The following is a 22105-nucleotide window of genomic DNA, read 5'->3' on the forward strand; positions in this document are numbered from 1 at the left end:
TGGTTGAATATTGGACTTTTTGTTTGGGCAAAGTAATTTCTTTCATACGAAGTCCACTCTTGGCAATTTAATTTGAATCAGCGAGTTGACACAGCAGGGTATATGCAGCGAGTCAAGCTGGAAGGAATTTATTCTTAACTCCATGGCTCACTGAAAACTTTTCCGATATGGAAACGAGAGAGATGCATACATCTTTGTATTGAGTAAGGTCACACATTGTAGAAAGGATGCTCTTGGGCCACATTGACCAAAGAAAGCAAAGATGATTATTTTTCCTACAAAAAGTCAAAAAATGTTCCGAAAAATGTCCAAATACTGACAAAATGTGAATATTAATGCCAAATTAGTTTTTCCATTTGGTTAATTTTATGATTTCCTCTGGACTGAATCCAATGAGCTTAGTTTACATTAGAAAATAAGCAAGAAAAATATACAATTGGCTCCACACAACTTGTAACCACTCTAAGAATGTCTTCCAGGAGCTCTGCCATTTAAATAAAGGTTTCTAGAATTGATTATGAAGATCAGCGGGATTTATAATGCAGACAGATGCTCCTAAGAGTGTCCCGGTGCTTGCCCATTAGCAATTCGGTTAGTAGTGGGTGAAAAGTCATGTTTTTAGATTCTTTTGGGAAGTCTGCTCTGAGCTCTCCTGCCAAAGGTCAAAGGGAAGTTTATTCCACTCAAAATAACCATGGGAGGATGAAGAAATTCTAGGGACCCTTGCTAAGGCCCTATTCAAGGACTGAAGGTTCTCGGCAGGGCAGTAGAAATTGATTCTGCTGGACAAGTAGCTTGGGCCAATCTGATATAGAGCATGAAAAATCAGCACCCGAGTCTTTAACAAAATTTGTTTCTTGGCAGGGAGCCAGTGCATAATATGGAGGTGCTTAGAGACCCCGATTCTCCGAGGAATCAATCAATCCAAACACTACTCACCCGTTGGGGTCTCAAGGTGCTGCGGGTGAGGGGGGTGTGCAACTCCATTGGGGGTCATTCGAAGAGACAGGTCTTGAGGTCTTTCCTGAATTGGTGCAGTGCCGGGCTTCGTCGGAGGTGAACGTGCACCCTGAGTAACGTAATCTCAGAGGCGTGCAGTACGTATGCCCTGCAGCTGCCTGATACCTTCCTAACAGTTGCAGCCCGGACTGGCAGCCCCGGAGGAGCTGAGCTGCCAGGCCGAGCCACTGAGGCCCATTGAGAAAGTTCTGCACGGAAGGCCCAGTTCGCTGAGGAGGAGAGGAGAGTGGGGTCGCACCCCCAGGTAACGTGGATCACTACCTCGGCGGGGTGCGGGCTCGGAGGGACACTCTCTCGGCCTCTCATTCCTTCTGGTGACGTGAGCCTTTGCTTCGGCTCAGATTGGGGCCCGTACTGACCAAAGGAGTGGCTGTACTGGGGCCAGAGTGAGAAGCTGTACTTTATTTCATCGTTGATACGTGTGGGGGGCAACTGTTATCGAAGAGGCTGATTGTCGTAATACACATTGCCAATATTGCTGCTAACAAACTGCCGGACTGTCTTATGACGCCTGACATTTCTGCATAACGAAGTACACGATTGTAGCGCTACGCATTGCGTTATTTCTCCATTGCAAAGTACAGAATTGTAGCGGCCCGCATTGTATTATTCCTTCATTGCAAAGTACATGATTGTAGCGGCACCCATTGCATTATTTCTCCCATTGCAAGGTACCAGGGTGTATCGTTACGCATTGTATTATTTCTCCTTTGCCAAGCACAGGATTGTATTGTTACGCAGTGCACTATTGTTTGTCCATTGCAACGTGTTTGATTCTAGCATTACGACCAGCATAGCATTTGGAATGAGGTGGTTGGTATTTGAAACTACCAACCAGCCGGAACGAATATTACCCTTTATTATATGTTGGCTTTTGTATTGTGTGGTCTGATCGTATATCTTTTTATATAAAGTTTATACTCGTTTTTTTAAACTCGTGTGGAGTCCATTTGTGGTGTCACCAGTGGGATGCTGTGAGTGTGGTTGCACATACTGTACACTTGTGCCTTGGATATAGGCCTGGCTGCTCGTGCCAAGCTACTAAGGGGGTGAGCAGGGCTATCTCAAACGGTGTCCTTACTTGGCCTAACGTTGAGTGAGGAGTCCCGGATCTTGCATTTGCTGACAGCGGGGCGGTACTGGGACTCCAGCTTCCAACAATACCTTTTGAGCAAGTCTGGCTTTTTGACATCAGACTTCTGCAGTGAAAGAAAATACTTGTGCTTTAGCCATGGACAGGTGTCCCCACACAGCTGCCCCTGACTTCTGCAACTAGCTCCCCCAATGTATCTCTCATATTGAGAGCGGAGTCTGGATCAAGAATCAGCAAATCGGCATGACCTCTGGTGATAATCTCTCTGGGTAAGACCTCTCCTAATCAGTGGTCAAAAACCCAGGCGGTTTATCGTAATTTGCCCATTTATTCGATCTAATGGATTCAACCCAAATCAGAGTTTGAGACATTGTTATCTCCTTAGTCTAAACTATCACACCATAATATATGCAAGCTTAACTCCACATATTTACATAAAAAGGCAGTCATATTAGCCTTGAAACCTCCCAGAACAGAGCTGCCATGATGACCAGTGCGTAAGCATGTGCGTAATCAAGTATAATGTCATCCTACAAACAAGAGTTCCATAGAGAATATAAAAACAGACGCAAAAAATGTCTGCCGGCATTGGAGATGGAATACTATTTCAAATACAAATAATAATAGGATTGAAAGCAAACTTAGAAAATACGCGATTTTAGATAGGAGCTACCATAGTGTTAAAACCTGTATTCCATATGTTTGGGATACGTCCTTTTAGACCGTATTAAAGTGGAAAGTCACAACAGGTCTCCTTGTATTTCCCATAGTAGGGTTGTATGTCACAAAGTGACTGCAGAAATATTATGCTACACAAATATCGCTGTAGAGATACTGACAACCAAAATATCAAGGAAATGTAGGTATATATTGATAAGTAAGGGTTTAGTATTCTTTACTCATCTGTGTACTTTGAGTAAGTATAGTAAACGTGTACTTAACTCTATATACATACCATGCAAGCCCGTCTGCGCCCATCCGCGCCTGGACCGCGCCCAGCGCCAGGACCCCTGGCCCCGGAGAATGCCAGCCAACACGACGGACTTACGACCCCGCCACCCTCAACGCACTCAACACCGGCCGGAACCCCGTCTGCTACCGAGCCACCCCGAGACGCACCCACGGACCCTTCACCTGCCAAGACTGCAAATTCACCTGCCTCCGGACCTGCACCGCTCCCGCCAAGCCAGACACCAGCAACAACCACCTGAAGTGCACCCTGCTCAACACCCGCTCCATCCACAGGCACGCCGTCGAACTCTGGAACCTGCTCGACGCAACAGCACCAGACGTCGCCTTCCTCACTGAAACCTGGATGAACGCCTCCTCAGCGCCCGACATCGCCATAGCCATCCCGGACAGATACAAGATCACCCGGAGGGACCGCGTCAACCAGACAGGAGGAGGCATCGCCATCGTACACAAGAACACCATCCGCATCTCGACCAACTCCGACGAAACCTTCACCGCCGCCGAACACCTCCACTTCCAGATACACACCGACCCCAAGACCACCCTCAGAGGCACCCTCATCTACAGACCCCCGGGACCACGCACACAATTCAGCGAAGACATCGCAGACTTCATCAGCCTGCACGCCCTTCCCTCCGCTGACTACATTCTCCTAGGGGACCTCAACTTCCACCTGGAGAACAACAATGACAGAAACACCACCACCCTGCTGGACAACCTCGCCAACCTCGGACTTAAGCAACTGGTGAACACCCCCACCCACTACGCCGTCCACACGCTTGACCCCGTCTTCTCATCCAGCAAGCACATCTCCTTCAGCCACTCCACTGGACTCCACTGGACTGACCATAGCTGCGTCCACTTCAGCTTCAGAAGAACCACGACCCACCACCACCCGCAACAGGTTCCTCGCCGGAGCTGGAGCAAGATCACCGCCGAGCAGCTCACCGCCTCCCTCAGCCAGAACCCTCCCATGAGCACAACGGACCCCAACGAAGCAGCCAGCAACCTCACCAAGTGGCTGACCGCCTGCGCCGACGACCTCGCACCACTAAAGAACCCTCCCAGCAGACCCGGCAGCAAGAAAACCCCCTGGTTCACCGACGAACTCAAGGACTCCAAGAAGAACTGCCGCACCCTCGAGAAAGCCTGGCGGATCGACCAGACCACAGACAACAGGACCGCCCTCAAGCACGCCACCCGCAAACACCATCAGCTGATCCACGCCACCAAGAAGACAGCACTCAAAGAACGACTGGACAACAATGCCCACGACAGCAAGGAACTCTTCAGCATCGTCAAAGAGTTCTCCAATCCCAGCGCCGGAAACAACGACATCACTCCCTCGCAAGACCTCTGCAACTCACTCGCCTCGTTCTTCCACCGCAAGATCGCCGACATACACAACAGCTTCAACGTACAGACCACGCACCCTACCACCGAACCAACGCCCGCCACCACCACCCTCTGCAACTGGACCACGATCAGCACCGAAGACACCACCCGCACGATGAACACCATCCACTCCGGATCCCCCACCGACCCCTGCCCCCACCACGTCTTCAACAAGGCCGACGCCATCATCGCACCCCATCTCCGGGACATCATCAACACCTCCTTCCACACCGCCACCTTCCCGGAGAGCTGGAAGCACGCCGAGCTTAGCGCCCTCCTGAAGAAACCAACGGCGGACCCCACCGACCTCAAGAACTACCGTCCCATCTCGCTCCTTCCTTTCCCTGCCAAAGTCATCGAGAAGACCGTCAACAGACAGCTCGCCGCCTTCCTCGAGACGAACGGATCCCTCGACCCCTCGCAGTCCGGGTTTCGGGCCAACCACAGCACCGAGACCGCCCTGATCGCAGCCACCGACGACATCAGATCCCTGATCGACAACGGGGAAACAGCGGCCCTCATCCTCCTGGACCTCTCTGCTGCGTTCGACACTGTCTGCCACCGCACCCTAGTGCAGCGCCTCAGCAACATCGGAATCCAAGAGAAGGCACTGGAGTGGATCATCTCGTTCCTCGCCGGAAGAACCCAGAGAGTCCACCTCCCCCCGTTCAGATCTGAGGCCACCGAAGTCATCTGCGGCGTACCTCAAGGATCATCACTCAGCCCAACCCTCTTCAACGTCTACATGAGCCCCCTCGCAGCCGTCACACGCCAACACAACCTCAACATCATCTCCTACGCCGACGACACCCAACTGATCCTCTCCCTCACCAACGACCCCTCCACTGCCAGAGCCAGCCTACACGAAGGGATGAAAGACGTCGCCGAGTGGATGAAGAACAGCCGCCTGAAACTGAACTCAGACAAGACGGAAGTCCTCATCCTGGGATCATCCCCCTCCGCCTGGGACGATTCCTGGTGGCCCCCTGCCCTGGGCACCACTCCCAAACCAATGGACCACGCGCGCATCCTGGGCTTCATCCTGGACTCCTCCCTCTCGATGACCAGACAAGTCAACACCGTCTCCTCATCATGCTTCAACACCCTGTGCATGCTCCGCAAGATCTTCAGATGGATCCCCACAGAAACCAGGAAGACCTTTACCCAGGCACTCGTCACCAGCCGACTGGACTACGGGAACACCCTCTACGCCGGAACCACAGCCAAACTTCGAAAAAGACTCCAACGCATCCAGAACGCCTCCGCACGACTCACCCTGGACATCCCCAGACAAAGCCACATCACCGGACACCTGAGAGACCTGCACTGGCTCCCCACTCAGCAAGAGAATCACGTTCAGACTCCTCACCCACGCACACAAGGCTCTCCACGACCTGGGCCCCAAGTACCTCAACGACCGCATGACCTTCTACATGCCCACCCGCCAGCTACGATCGACCAGCCACGCCCTCACCACCGTACCACGCATCCGCAGAGCCACCGCCGGAGGAAGATCCTTCTCCTACCTGGCAGCCAAGACTTGGAACTCCCTCCCCATCCACCTTTGGCTAACCCAAGACCATCTCTCCTTCAGGAAGCAGCTCAAGACCTGGCTGTTCGAGCAGTAACGTACCCCTCCCCCCCAGCGCCTTGAGACCCTTCCGGGTGAGTAGCGCACTATACAAATGTCGTGATTGATTGATTGATTGATTGATTGATGCTGATATTATGGCCATTGTGCTATGTTTTTTATGTGGTATGATAGTTAGTACTCAGTATGATGGTACTATACCAGCGAGAAACCAGGGCATCTCTTTTTTCAAATTGTCCTTCCCTTGCTTCATCTAAGGAACAGAGGACTTGCATTGGGTCTTAAACGGAACATGCTTGCATGTCATTGGTTGGTACCCCTAAACCAACAGTGACTGTCCCTAGTGGGTCCACTCTGTATTCCCAATAATGCATTGTGAACCAAGTGCTATCAAATTAGCCTTATTGGTCTAGAAAATTCAGAAAGTACTCTACTGGAGCTGTAAACACTAAGATGATAACCCACATAGTATCCATGGAAACTAAAGCCATACTTCATCCCCACATACAGCATCATTACTCAAAACACATACAGCTAGATGCAGTGATTGTTTACACTTCAGGCCAACTTTCAATGGGCTAGTTATGGGTATTGTATTAATGAATGTAAACGCGCTAGAAGTACTCTTTCACTAGCTGTCTCTAGTGGAAATAGGGCACATATACAGCTAGCCAGGTCCTCGTACAAGAAGTGTATAGACAAAGCAAAGAAAAGATGGGACGAATCTTTCTGGATAGATCTGAAGGAGGCTTGCTATGCCAGGGATACCAGACTGTTCTGGAACGTGATCAAGTGGAACAGAGGTGGTTCCCCCGAAAAACCTTCAAACCATGTCACCCAAGAAGATTGGCTGGGGTATTTTAAACCTCAATACGCATGTGACCCACTCTATAGCTGCTTGAGGACAACCCCATATGTTTTCTATTCACCTGGCCCTTTTAGTTCGAAGGATGTTTTAGCTGCTTTGGCTCGTGTAGCCGCTGGGCGGGCACCAGGGGCAGACGGCGTCCCATCTGACCTTTTTCTTAACAACAAGATTCTCTGGAGCAAATACATTGCTCTTTTGGCCAATGCTGTGGCTGAAGGTGCCCCGGTACCCAAATCGTGGGGGGGTGCTATTATAATTCCTATTCATAAAAAGGGTGACAAAACCCTCCCAGGAAACTATAGGCCCATTAGCCTTATTGATACTATTCAAAAGGTTATTGGGAGGATGGTACTCAACGAGCTACTAGTCTGGATATAGGATAACCAGATCCTTCCTAATCTCCAAGCAGGTTTCAGAAAATTTACCAGCACCGTGGACCAGGTGTTCCGCTTCGAACAACTGCTTTGGAAGACAGTCACGTTAGGCAAAGGCAGTCTCTATGTTACTTTTGTAGATCTAAGAGCTGCCTTTGACCTTGTGCCCCGTCAACAACTGTGGAGGCTTTAGCAAAACGTGGCCTTCCCATGGAACTCCTAACTTTAATCAGGAGGCTCCACGAACCCAACTTTGCCAAAATACAGTGGGGAGGCCTGGGGGACACGACCCCCGAGTTTCCAGTAGAGCGTGGAGTGCGCCAAGGGTGTGCCATGGCACCTACACTCTTCTCCTTATACATTAATGGCATAGTTGACTTTATGCTTCAAACCAGTACCGATGCACCAAAGTTGGCTGGAGTCCCTATCCCAATACTAATGTTTGCCGATGACACCCTTATAGTTTCAAAAACTCCAAGTGGCATGCAAAGGGCTTTGAAAGTCTTTGAAGATTTTTGTAACGAACATGGATTGGAGGTTAACGTGACCAAGACCAAGCTTATGACATTCAACCCGCACCCAAGCTATAGAACAGGCAAACTTACAATGAATAGCCAAGTCCTCGAGGAGGTAAATAACTTTGCCTATTTGGGCATCCACGTGTCAGATAACAATAAGTGGAATAGACACCTGGAGATTTCTGCGCTGAAGCTCTCTCAGATCACGGGAACACTGACCAAAGAGCATAAAAAATCATCCACCAAGCCGGTCAAGCCCGTGCTCCAGGTATATGAGGCTAAGGCCCTTAGTGCAGTATTGTATGGGGCAGAGCTCTGGGGTTTCGACGTATTATCGGTTCTTACAGTTGTTGAAAATAAATTCTTTCGCTGTATAACAGGGCTCCCACAAAGCACACCTTTGGTCCCTCTGCGCTATGATTTAGGAAGAAAGGCCCTCAAGGATCTGGCCAAACTCCGTCCAGTCTTATACTGGAGGAGACTGTGGACTACCCCTGAGCTTCGGCCATATGCAATGGGCATTATGGATGTAATGCAGGCCGACAAGTTTCACAAGATCGGGTGGCTCAGGAATCTCCGAGAAAGTTTGGTAGATTTGGGATTGACAGATTTATGGAGCGACCCCGCTATTGCTGCCTTTCCCGCTAGGAAGCTTTTGAAAAAGCTTTATTGGGAGAAGGTAGACCATAGGGTGTGGAGTGACTCTGCCTCCTCTTCGATGACTAGTCGTTTTTTGGAGGCAAAGGCCACTCCACTTTTTGAACCCTATTGGGATTTGATCACCTCACCTAGGGACAGGAAGCTTTATTTCCAACTTAGAGCAGGTTCCTTACCACTCAGGTCTCTAACTAGCGGGTGGTTTGGTACAGACAAAGATACTTGTCCCGGTTGTGGGGGCACAAAAGAATCTATTGCCCATTTTCTATTTGTTTGCCCTGTTTATGTGAATCCCAGACGACGGTGGCTCACTCCTTTGTGCAAACTACTGGGCACAAGGAGTTCTGCTGTCGCTGTTAGGATTCTAAGCACAAGCACTTTTTCAGTCCACTCAATCGCCTTAGCTAAATATCTGGGATGGGCATGGTCCCTAAGATGTAACGTTATACGGGGAACAGAGGCACCACCTCCATAGGGTTCTACCCCGGGACGCTGTATTGTCCAGCTGTTTCTATTTCCTTTCACTTCTTTTTAAATATTTCGCTTCATCTATAGTCAATTGATATGTTTAATACTCAATTTAAAACTGTTTTTAATTATTTAATTATTTATTGTTAAAACTTTGTATAGCTTTAGCGAATTGGATTTTATACTGTTGTCTCATGTATATGTTTGTGTCTTGTATGAATTATTTTTTTAATTCGAATAAAGACTATTATGATGATGGTATTGTATTTGAGGACTGTAGTATCAGCTTGGGGCAGCTGGTACAGTCAGACCAGTTCCATTTTAGCAGAGGCTACGCTGGGAGACACATGCAACACAATTTTTAACAGTGAGCATGTGTCTAAGGATGCTCAGCAAAAGTTCAGACCACGGCACAGGTATACAAAAAATGCAGTAGTCCAGAAAATGAACAATGATTCAACACTTGAAGATGTACTTAGTTGCAACTGCTGTTCAGGAATGCTTGCAATGAAAGTTAGGGCTTTTTGGTTTAAGGCAATGTCTGACACTCCTTTGGAGACAACAGCGAGAGCTTTTTGCTGCTACACAGATTGTGCTAAATGGTCATCCTACTGTGTGGCCTCTCAAAAAATGCACATGGATAATCTCTGCTATAAAAACAACTCTGGTGCAGAGACCGATCCCATGTACTACCTCTGTATCACAAAAGTGCTAATTCTCTATAGGCTGTGTGGAAAGTAATGTTTTTCTAAACCACATGAAGCATGTGCAAATGTATAGGTATTTTGACGCTATAATGAGCATTAACAGAGATTGTTTATTTTTCCTTTTGGGGAAAAACAAATTGACTACTGTTCCACCTGCGATTTTTCTGCTGTCCTCTGGATCCCTACTGAGAGGCATGACATTTCTTGGCGTTTTCAGGACACTTGTCAGTGTATATGCCTTCTGCAGTCGCAAACTAATTTATTTCTGAAAAACATCATTTTAATTCCGAAAGGATACCTGTTTGCAGCTGTGTATGAAGTCACCCAAGGTGAAAAACATCCTTGTTATTCACTTGTTATCCATGTATACTTTTATGTTGTGCTATGTATGGCCTCCAAAATTATCTGGCCCTGCTTTCGGTTGTTATGCAGGAGCAGAGGCGTAATGGCAGCCATACATAACATGGCTTCTCCATCCAGTCCCAAATGAAAAATAAAATACATGGCCTCCTGACACCTAGCTCCACAACTCTGTGCCTGCCCTCTGTGATTCATCAGTCAAAAAAGGAATATTGTCAAAGTAATTGGCATCTATGCAATTATTATTCAAAGCATTGATCATTTATGGCAACACAGCTGCTCATACATTTGACGGTGTGATTTGTAATCATCTAGCGCCAGCACCCTACGTGCACGCACGCTAAGTCGGTGATATTTATAACATCACAGAAGCGCCCGCGGTCATTCCCGAGCCGGAATGTTTTTTAGCATGATTTTAGCTTAGGTATTGTTTATTCCCTAGAGGTCGCCTGCATCAGGATTAGTTCCTAATACACTGCAGTCTTATAGATATGCTTTCTTGAGCGATAGCATTGTTCTTACGTGCATTAAAAGAGAGGAGTGTTTAAACGTTAAATGCAAAGACATGCCCGGCTGTATTGTTCTAGGTAACCGCGAGCCTGACAGGGCCTCACGCCAATTTGGTTTTAGAGGCCGTTGCCATTTTATTTTTGTGGTTCTCAGGCGGCGTGTGACACCATTAAATCACTATGGGATTCTTACAATTGTCCACTTTAGTTTTAGTTGCCATTTCAGGGACTCGGGGGAGATACTGGCCTCCCTGTTATTTTACAAGTATAATTGACAGATTAGGGATTGACAATGTACACTCAACTACCCAGAATATTCGCCTGTACTTTTTTTTCCCATTTGTAGAATTTGGGATTTGTTTTTTTTACTGCGAGTAATTGGTTGACCCACAGTACACACAACGGATGTTTATTCTTTCTTCTCCCTAATTAATAAGTTTTGGTTATGCACAAACTTTACATTTCGGTCTTAGATTGAGGCGTCCGTATCCTTACCTGTTGTTCTCTCTGACTTTAGGAGCACATATGAGCCTACTTCCACTGACTGTACAGCTGAGCGTACCTGATGTTTTCCAGAGTAGGTATTCATTACCTTTTAATTAGTAGCATTCACCTTACAATCTTTATGATTTGCTCCTCCCCTTATACTGTGTTCCAATTGTTCACAGGTGCTCTTCTCAGTTTTGTCCTGATGAAGATCCCACCGTGAGGATTCAATTTACCCTCCTTCCCAGGGGTCGAAACGTTGACTATACATACCTACTCCACAAGCTCTGACTACAAAATGCTCATTAGTTGATGTCCTTCAGGGTTATGTGTATATATGGGAACAATTGACCTGATTTAGGCTGGAAAGGATATACCATGAATAATTGATGTATATATGTCATGCTACCTCTTTCCTGTCCACCACCTTCACTCACTCACTTGAACCCCAACCCACATACCTCCCTTTACCCACACCAAGAGCACTGTAAATACAAATCACACCGTCAAATGTATGAGCAACTGTGTTGCCATAAATGATCAATGCTTTGAATAATATTTGCATTAGATGCTAATTACTTTGACAATAAATCACACTTTTTGCAGTTCATGCAAACAAGAACTCGAGAATGTTAATATTCCTTTTTTGTTTGTAAATGTTGCTTTTGCGACTATTTTTTATTGTACTGTAACTGTAACCCAGGTCAGGTAGCATTTTTTGGTAACCCCATTAATACTAAGCTGCACTGACAGGCTTCCAGACAGCCCTGTCAGAGCATTCTGGAAATTCTTTCTGATATAGCAACAGAAGGGGGGCACTTTTGTCACTCACTGTTGCTACATCATAGGAGTGAATGACCAGAATTAGAATCCAGTGTTTACACTGGTGACTCTTAGTGAGAATCGTAAGTAACGATCAATTAATTAGTCGCACAGTGTGAAGGGAATCAAGACATAATATGAATGCTTGCAGCCTGCCCTTTGCTGAAGCTGTGGACTCCAAGCTCTTTCCATCATTGGGAAGGGACCTCTAGGGAGCTTGGGGCCTCTGGGGGCCGGCTCTGTTTAAAAAGGATGAAATACCTGAAAGCTGCATTGATCCCATAAAACAGTATTCTTCTGAGGCTGTGAAGACAAAATGTGCTACAGCTATCCATGCATTCACACCCTTCTACAGGGACAACATGTTCTGCGTAAATGTGTATAGAATAATGGCCTAAGATTTAGCTGCACTGCTGCAGCAGTTGCTGTCCTTTTATGTTAACACAGAATTACCTCATTTCCTTGTTCCACCGGAGCTTTAACACATTGCAGATCAATTAACCCTGCTCTAGGTCCCGCTGGGCTCAATTATTGCAAGTCAAGAGTCTGGTAGGAAGACTGCATCATCTTTACAGATGGCCACCTCTTAATAATGGATTCTGTTTGTGCAATGGCACCACAACCAAGTATTGTATTATAATTAAGATATATATTAAGGTGCAATTGCTTCAGGAGCATAAACATCATGCAGAGATAATTCTAAGCTGCTCACAATAATGGCATTTTGGCATAGTACCAATAAAACATGATTTACTTTTTCATAATCCTCTTATCCAAAGGAACTTAGTGCGTTTCACTAGTGTGTTCTATTGACTACTTGAATGCTGTACTCTTAGGCCGTCCTCGGAACAGAAAACACCTTCACAATCCAGTTCATCTCAGTGATGTGGTTAAATTGATACTGATTGAATGTAACAATGTAAGAGAACATTATCTCCATACATACCATTTGAAAGGCAAGCTTTTAATATGGTTAGAAACAACAAGAGAGAGAGGGTTGAGCTACACTCTTAGTCCCCCGGAATCAATGAAAAAACAAAAAAAGATTGTGATGATGGGGAGAAAATCAAACGGTCGGTGATTCTCCTAAATATCGGACTAAAGTGCCAGTGAGACCAAATCAATCTGATATTAAAGTAACACCCTCACTCACCAACATGGTTGGTGACATGCTTCATCATGGGGTTTAGCCAGGGGTGCCTTGTGCACCTCCGGTGTGCTTCAACGCTTGTGTTAAGGCGGAACAACAACTTCAGACTAAAGGGGGTGAAGTGTTTAGTGAGTGAAAATCAAGAAGAGAAAAAAAAAAGAAAAAAAAAAAGAAGAGAAAAAATAGTTAAAAGTCATGTATCGTCTGCCAGAACATTTTAATAGTGGCGAGACATGAACAGAATAAAAGGTAATAAAGGATAATAACTCCTGACTTTAAATTGGTCGGGCTAATCCTATAGATGATCAAGTGGTCGACATGTTTCAGCTTGTCAATGTGTTTCACTAAGCTTTCATCAGGACCTAATCATGAAAAGCACCTTGGTGGTATAAGCACGCTAAGGCTTACCCTAACCTCAGGTGTAAGGAATCGATACACTCACGGTTACAGTAGAGGTCTTCCACTAATCCGAAGGAAACCTCGTGTATCTGTAAAAAATATATACAAGTGTTAGAATCAACATACAAAAAATAGTCAAGGTGTATGTATCAAAAAACAGAACGAAAGTCAAACATAGCACAAAATAGAATCATTCATGTGGTCCCTGTAATTTACATGACCCATGGTAATACACAGTAATTTCCGTGTGATTAGAAAGCTGTGTTTAATTTTGATATACCAAGCATGCCAAAGTTTATGTAAACAGACGGTTGAGCCATTAGATCAAAAGTCTAGGCATGGGATGAGCTTATCGAATCTGTGTGGATCACGTTAAAAATGGCACTGTCAAGTGAAGTTCGATTTCAATGGGGCGAGAAATCATCCCAGAATCGAAAACACAGTAAGGAAAATAAAATAAGAGCTTACGTATATGAAGAAAAAGGAATGCTCCTTGGGCAAGAAGGCGGTTTGCGGGACTACAGAACAACTGTGGTAGAGAAAGGACAAACGGGAAAATTTCAACTTTATGCAACCCGTTATCCCATTATACCAAAAAGTGCCGCTCAGCAAAGAAAAACCACTACATGTTTCTGACGGGCGGTACTTACATCGTCCAAGTCCTCAGCCAGGTGATTTCACCTAAAAAGACCGCCGAGCCCGGAGTCAACATGGAGTCGAGCATTAGTGTTTAAATACTGACGGCCAACGCGGGGAATCCGGAAGTGTCCTCGTCTGCCAATATGCGCGCGCATCATCAGCATAGGCAGGGAGAAAGGACTCAGCCGCTGGCCCTCGGGAGAAAAAAGACTGAAACGTCAAATTCCACACTCGCAAAAAACTTTATTAAAAAGTATTGACTCACGCAAACATTATTACAAAGGGGGCATATGAAATACCTACGCCCCATAAAAGGCGACTTCAGTCACAACCCAAATATTTGTTAGAGACCTCAGAGTATAAAGATCATGGGAGCGAAAAGGGGGCTTCAGTTTAAAGGACCAGTTAGGTTGTAAATTTAGGAGACCAGAAATCTTTCTAATGGACAGTTTGAAAAATAGAGGATATTTTTCAAAAATTGGAACCCAGCAGTCCAGACACCCTTAGTTACTGCGCCTCAAGACTGTTCCCCAAGGAATATTATCGTTAAGGCCCATCAGGTGTGTTGATAACCGATAGACCCAACGCTGTTCCTTTTCGAACAGTAAGGATGGTTTTACTTGTTCTATGATGGTCCATTGTAGATCATCCGCAGTGTGGTTGAAGCGTAGGAAGTGTTCAGTTAGTTTTGTCATGCTTCTTTTACATCGAACATTGCTTCGATGTTCGCCAATACGTAACTTGATCTTGCGTGTGGTCATGCCCACATATTTAAGATCACATGGACATGTGATTAGATAGACCACATCAGTCGTGTTACAATTAGTGTGACTACGTTGAGTCCAGATTTTTCCGGTTTCCAAAGCTAAAGTTTTAGTGGGGGACGTGAGGTGGCACACACTACATGACCCACAAGGGTAATGGCCGAGAATAGGTGGTAGGCCCCAGGTATCAAGGACAGAAAATACAGTGGGCTTCTTCAAGATCCTCGGTCTCGTGTGGACAAGGGAGTCTTTAATACTCATGGCTTTCTTGTATGAAAATAAAGGTTTTTCCCATTTAGTATTATTGCTCTCCAGAATCCTCCAGTGTTTCTTAATGGATTTTGCAATAGCATTGGAGGCAACGTTGTAAGTAGTTACGCACGTCAATGGCATATCTGTGGGCTCTCTGGGAAAGTTTTGCAAAAGGACCTCTCTAGGTTGATTTCTTGCTCGTTTACAGCTTTTGGCCAGAATAGTATCAGGATAACCCCTCTGTTTCAGTTTCTGTGTAAGTTCTTTGGACTGTTTACGAAAGTCCTCCACCTTACTGCAATTACGCCTGATGCGTAAATATTGGCCATAGGGGAGGTTTTCCCGTAGTGGTCGAGGGTGGAAGCTGGAGAAGGCCAAAAGGTTGTTTTTGGCTGTAGGTTTGTAGTGTGTTTTTGTCGCTAGAGCGCCATCAATCTTAGTGACAACCACGTCCAAGAAAATCATCTCGTGTTTATGAAAAGAGTGGGTAAATAGCATATGAGGATCACAGGTATTAATCCATACTAGAAAATTACGAAGGATACTTTCGGGACCCTGCCAGATGATAAAAATATCATCAATGTATCTTTTCCAAAAGGGATTGTAATCCAGAATGTCACAGATTATGATCTTGAATGCAGACGTCTTCTAAACAACCGGAAGAACTACATCCCTCTAACCACTGATCCCTCTCCAACTTTGAAAACTACTATATGTAATCTTGTAGAACATGCCGAGACAAGTGGATTCATAAGTAAGCATGAGGCTGATTTTTTGACCAAAGGAAAAGGCATAATTCCTTATTTCTATACTTTGCCAAAAATTCACAAAAATAAATTACCCCCTCCGGGCCGCCCCATAGTATCGGGCATTGGCTCTCTTCTAGAGCCCCTTTCCATTTTTTGTGATTGTTTTCTAAAACCTATAATTCAGGATACCCCTACCTACCTTAAAGACACCAAAAGTTTTTTGGCATCCTTACAAGAGCTTAGGGTAGATCATGACAACACCATCCTTGTCTCTCTGGATATCGAGAGTCTCTATACGAGCATTCCCCAGGACGATACCATCAAGGTCATTGGGGAAGCTCTGGACTCCATTAACTGGTCATTTCAAACACCAAAAGGATTTATCATTGAGTGTGCCACTTTGGCACTCAAGAAGAATTTTTTTGAATATCAAGGCACACTATACCTCCAGTCAACTGGTACCTCGATGGGCAGCACTTTTGCGCCGAGTGTGGCAGGACTTTATGTTTTTGATTTTGAACGTAAATTTATCCTGAGTCAACTTAACCCTTTTTCTTCTTATCTTTCCTTTTGGAAAAGATACATTGATGATATTTTTATCATCTGGCAGGGTCCCGAAAGTATCCTTCGTAATTTTCTAGTATGGATTAATACCTGTGATCCTCATCTGCTATTTACCCACTCTTTTCATAAACACGAGATGATTTTCTTGGACGTGGTTGTCACTAAGATTGATGGCGCTCTAGCGACAAAAACACACTACAAACCTACAGCGAAAAACAACCTTTTGGCCTTCTCCAGCTTCCACCCTCGACCACTACGGGAAAACCTCCCCTATGGCCAATATTTACGCATCAGGCGTAATTGCAGTAAGGTGGAGGACTTTCGTAAACAGTCCAAAGAACTTACACAGAAACTGAAACAGAGGGGTTATCCTGATACTATTCTGGCCAAAAGCTGTAAACGAGCAAGAAATCAACCTAGAGAGGTCATTTTGCAAAACTTTCCCAGAGAGCCCACAGATATGCCATTGACGTGCGTAACTACTTACAACGTTGCCTCCAATGCTATTGCAATATCCATTAAGAAACACTGGAGGATTCTGGAGAGCAATAATACTAAATGGGAAAAACCTTTATTTTCATACAAGAAAGCCATGAGTATTAAAGACTCCCTTGTCCACACGAGACCGAGGATCTTGAAGAAGCCCACTGTACTTTCTGTCCTTGATACCTGGGGCCTACCACCTATTCTCGGCCATTACCCTTGTGGGTCATGTAGTGTGTGCCACCTCACGTCCCCCACTAAAACTTTAGCTTTGGAAACCGGAAATACCTGGACTCAACGTAGTCACACTAATTGTAACACGACTGATGTGGTCTATCTAATCACATGTCCATGTGATCTTAAATATGTGGGCATGACCACACGCAAGGTCAAGTTACGTATTGGCGAACATCGAAGCAATGTTCGATGTAAAAGAAGCATGACAAAACTAACTGAACACTTCCTATGCTTCAACCACACTGCGGATGATCTACAATGCACCATCATAGAACAAGTAAAACCATCCTTACTGTTCGAAAAGGAACAGCGTTGGGTCTATCGGTTATCAACACACCTGATGGGCCTTAACGATAATATTCCTTGGGGAACAGTCTTGAGGCGCAGTAACTAAGGGTGTCTGGACTGCTGGGTTCCAATTTTTGAAAAATATCCTCTATTTTTCAAACTGTCCATTATAAAGATTTCTGGTCTCCTAAATTTACAACCTAACTGGTCCTTTAAACTGAAGCCCCCTTTTCGCTCCCATGATCTTTATACTCTGAGGTCTCTAACAAATATTTGGGTTGTGACTGAAGTCGCCTTTTATGGGGCGTAGGTATTTCATATGCCCCCTTTGTAATAATGTTTGCGTGAGTCAATACTTTTTAATAAAGTTTTTTACGAGTGTGGAATTTTACGTTTCAGTCTTTTTTCTCCCGAGGGCCAGCGGCTGAGTCCTTTCTCCCTGCCTATGCTGATGATGCGCGAGCATATTGGCAGACGAGGACACTTCCGGATTCCCCGCGTTGGCCGTCAGTATTTAAACACTAATGCTCGACTCCATGTTGACTCCGGGCTCGGCGGTCTTTTTAGGTGAAATCACCTGGCTGAGGACTTGGACGATGTAAGTACCGCCCGTCAGAAACATGTAGTGGTTTTTCTTTGCTGAGCGGCACTTTTTGGTATAATGGGATAACGGGTTGCATAAAGTTGAAATTTTCCCGTTTGTCCTTTCTCTACCACAGTTGGTCTGTAGTCCCGCAAACCGCCTTCTTGCCCAAGGAGCATTCCTTTTTCTTCATATACGTAAGCTCTCATTTTATTTTCCTTACTGTGTTTTCGATTCTGGGATGATTTCTCGCCCATTGAAATCGAACTTCACTTGACAGTGCCATTTTTAACGTGATCCACACTGATTCGATAAGCTCATCCCATGCCTAGACTTTTGATCTAATGGCTCAACCGTCTGTTTACATAAACTTTGGCATGCTTGGTATATCAAAGTTAAACACAGCTTTCTAATCACACGGAAATTACTGTGTATTACCATGGGTCATGTAAATTACAGGGACCACATGAATGATTCTATTTTGTGCTATGTTTGACTTTCGCTCTGTTTTTTGATACATACACCTTGACTATTTTTTGTATGTTGATTCTAACACTTGTATATATTTTTTACAGATACACGAGGTTTCCTTCGGATTAGTGGAAGACCTCTACTGTAACCGTGAGTGTATCGGTTCCTTACACCGGAGGTTAGGGTAAGCCTTAGCGTGCTTATACCGCCAAGGTGCTTTTCATGATTAGGTCCTGATGAAAGCTTAGTGAAACACATTGACAAGCTGAAACAAGCTTTTAATATAGCAATTTCTCAGAAGAACACATTCCCTCACACACTGGTACAAACCTGTTGATTCTTCAGGATGTATACAATTATCAGAAATATATTACCATGCAGGAAAATAAATCCTATAAATAAGCATGGCAAGTTGTGAAATAACCCTCCTTGGACCGAGTTGCAGTCAGAATGTGTTTTTTGAAGATATTCTAAGTTCAAAAGATTTTATTAATTTTCAGAGTAATATAAGACATTATAAAAAATAGTAGAAAAGATATAATTGACATAAGAGAATAATACGTTTTCAATATAGTCAATTCAATGTTCATTAGTACCAATGAATAATTAAATTCAAAAGGATTCTGCAAATAAAAGAAATAACGAAAGAGCTACTATAAAAGCAATTATATGATAAATTGAGATTAGAGAAATCTATCCTAATACATTTCTAAATTTATCACATATATTTCAAAATTTAAATATTTACTGGTTTCCCAAAAAAGTTGAAAATAGGGAGCATTACCAGTTGGTCCAGTTATAGCGAAACTGGCATGTTGCCTAGTGAAAGCTATCCAAGACTACCAGTTATAAACCAAACATAAAGATGCATTTTTGCATTTGGATGTATTACAGATAACAAAAAAATCAAATAACATTTTATTAAATCAGATATTGTATAGGTTAAAGCATGAGATTTACATATAGTCAATCTTTAAGATAAAGTATCAGATATAGGTAGCATTTTAGTAATAACATGCCAAACCTCAGACCAGAAGTTTGAAATAACTGAAATATAAAATAGAACATATTTTCTGGAACTATCAACTATATTACAGTGCCATAATATAAACATATTTGTTTGATATAATGCAACAGGAAGTCAACCACAAATGTTAGTTAGCCAGATTGCAGCCAATTTTCTAAATAATTCTTTATTTCAGAAATTACTGATAGTAAATACATTTGCATTTTGTGTCTTGTTCAGGTTTTTGTTGGCATTACAAAAAATATCATATTTCTAGTAGTCTGAAGAGAGTAACAAAAGAATACACTATAATTCTGAAAACATTTAAAAAACATCACATTCACAAATATCATATAAATAAATTATTTTAATTTCCATCCAAAATGCAATCAAAATAAATTTGGAGGCAGAAATAGGAAGATGAAATAAAGATTTAACAACTTAAAGCATTAGTTAAGTCAATCTAATCATTGGTGACGTTTTCAAAACTTTATTGAAGTTAGACATAGACAGTAGTTCTGGCAATGGGAAAAGATATGCCATATTGTGATCAATTAAAATCCATTTAGGATAAAGTAAAGGAATATTCAGTTGAAACAATATTATAAATGCCTTGGATATTTATTGAAATCAGGTAAACCAAGACCACCATTGATTTTATCAATTTGGAGTTTTGCTTGACTTATTCTTGGTGATTTTGTTATTCTAAATGTAGAGATTATTCTATCTAAATTCTATCTATTTGAGGAACAATGACCATTTTAATAGATTAAATTTCCCCCCACCGGGTCTTATGCAGTGTAGACCATTTATTGATTTTATCAGTAATATTTTTTATTAAGTGATCACAATCCAAGGTAATCAAAGCAAACACAAGGAGATGATGGACGGAGCGCTCAAACTTTTCAGACACTCGCCCCCAGTCACAGATCTGGGTTGCATCCATTATCGTTCATAGCTCACCTTGCCACCCCAGTTCAGACACAGCTATATGCAAATCAGTCTTGACCCTGTGCCTCATGGGAACAGTCCAGCCCGAACTGCCAAGCCATGTCTTCCCTGGACCGGAAACAAGCATCCTGGGACCGGTTTCGGGGTAACAGCCCTCCTCAGCCATTTTTTGATAGAATTTGAAAATATTCCCAAATATTTAATTTTCAGTTTTTTGCTATACAATATCTGTATTGTTTGGAGTAGCAGGAGTACAATGAACATTTATAGGAGAAAACTCAGTCTTGCTAATATTTAATGTATACTCAGAAACTATTGCAAATTAATAATGTATTTTATTTAGAACCGTATGAATGGTGGTAACTGAGTTACTAATAAATATGAAAACTTCATCAGCATATGAAACTTATCTAAGAATAATATTTTTTATTACATAGCCTTCATTCTCATCTGACTTTCTAATAAGAAAAAGAAAAGGTTACATAGCTAATAGAAAAAGAAGAGGAGATAATGGGCCTCCTTTGCTAGTTCCCCTTTAGTAGTCTAAAGGAAATAGATAAATGGCCATTAATAAAGACATCTGCACAGGGATGAAAATAAAGAGCGGAAACCATTTTAATAAAGTCTTCACTGAAATTAAAAGCTGACAGTATTTGAAATAAAATTGTCAATGATCTATATCAAACGCCTTGGTGGCATCTAGCGCTAGAAAGCCTGAAAGGAGAGATAAGGAGGGAATAGCTTCTATTATATGAAATATAAGTCAGGTATTTTTAATAGAGTATCTACCATTCGTAAAACCTGTTTGGTCTATATAAATAATAGTATTCAAAACATTTGATAGTCTAGTGGCTACAAATCTTACTTAGATTTTACAATCTTGATTTATTAGTGAAATTGGACTATCATTTTACACTATAGTATGGTATTTATCAGGTTTAGAAAGGACAGTTGTCAATACTTCTGCAAAAGACCCTGAAACAATACCAGTATTTCTACATTCAGTAAATAATGGAAACAATATGGTGGAAGTAGAGTACATCAGCTTTGTAAAATTCAGCAAGAATACCATCACGACCAGGAGACTTTTTTCATTTCAGGGAGTTAATCGCAGTATTAATTTCATCAATAGTGATAGGTGAGTTAAAGTTAGATTTATCAGATTGAGAAATGAGAGGGAGGTTGCAAGAGGACAAAAAAGAATCTATATAGTTAGTACCAACTACTTTGGGTTTACTATAGCATGGAATACAATTCTAGTAAGTCATTAATACTTTCTGCAGTAGATAATGCTAGTATACCATCCTTCTCACAAATAGCATGAATTTGAGTTCTACCTTTATTGATAAAAACAAAATTAGCTAATAATTTCCCAGATCTGTTTGCATTTAAAGAAACAATTTCTTTCTCATTTGATAATTGCAATCAAGCTCTTTTGCTAATTAATGAATTGTATTTATACCAACGTTTTTGTAACCTAAGCTTATAGATATTATTATTTGAGAAAATAAACATATTTTCCAAACTTGGCAATGTCTTTTATTTTTAAATCCGATGTTTTAGAGTGATTTTTTTTGTTTTCATGAGCCATCATCGATATTGTTATACCTCTAATACATGCTTTTAAATTATCCCAATGTATAATATTAGATGTCTCCATGGGTGTGGAATTTAATAAAATATCTACTTGTCCATGGGGCAGGTTGTTTTAAACAATCTACTTGTCCTG

At 43.1% G+C, this 22105-nt stretch overlaps 1 protein-coding gene across 1 annotated transcript in view; it reads left to right on the top strand.

Moving 5' to 3' along the window:
• FAM149A (family with sequence similarity 149 member A) overlaps positions 1–22105 on the top strand; it is a 539436-nt gene that overhangs the window by 212454 nt on the left and 304877 nt on the right. The window lies entirely within an intron of this gene.

This window comes from Triturus cristatus, chromosome 2_2, assembly GCF_964204655.1.
Source record: "Triturus cristatus chromosome 2_2, aTriCri1.1, whole genome shotgun sequence".
Lineage (NCBI taxonomy): Eukaryota > Metazoa > Chordata > Amphibia > Caudata > Salamandridae > Triturus > Triturus cristatus.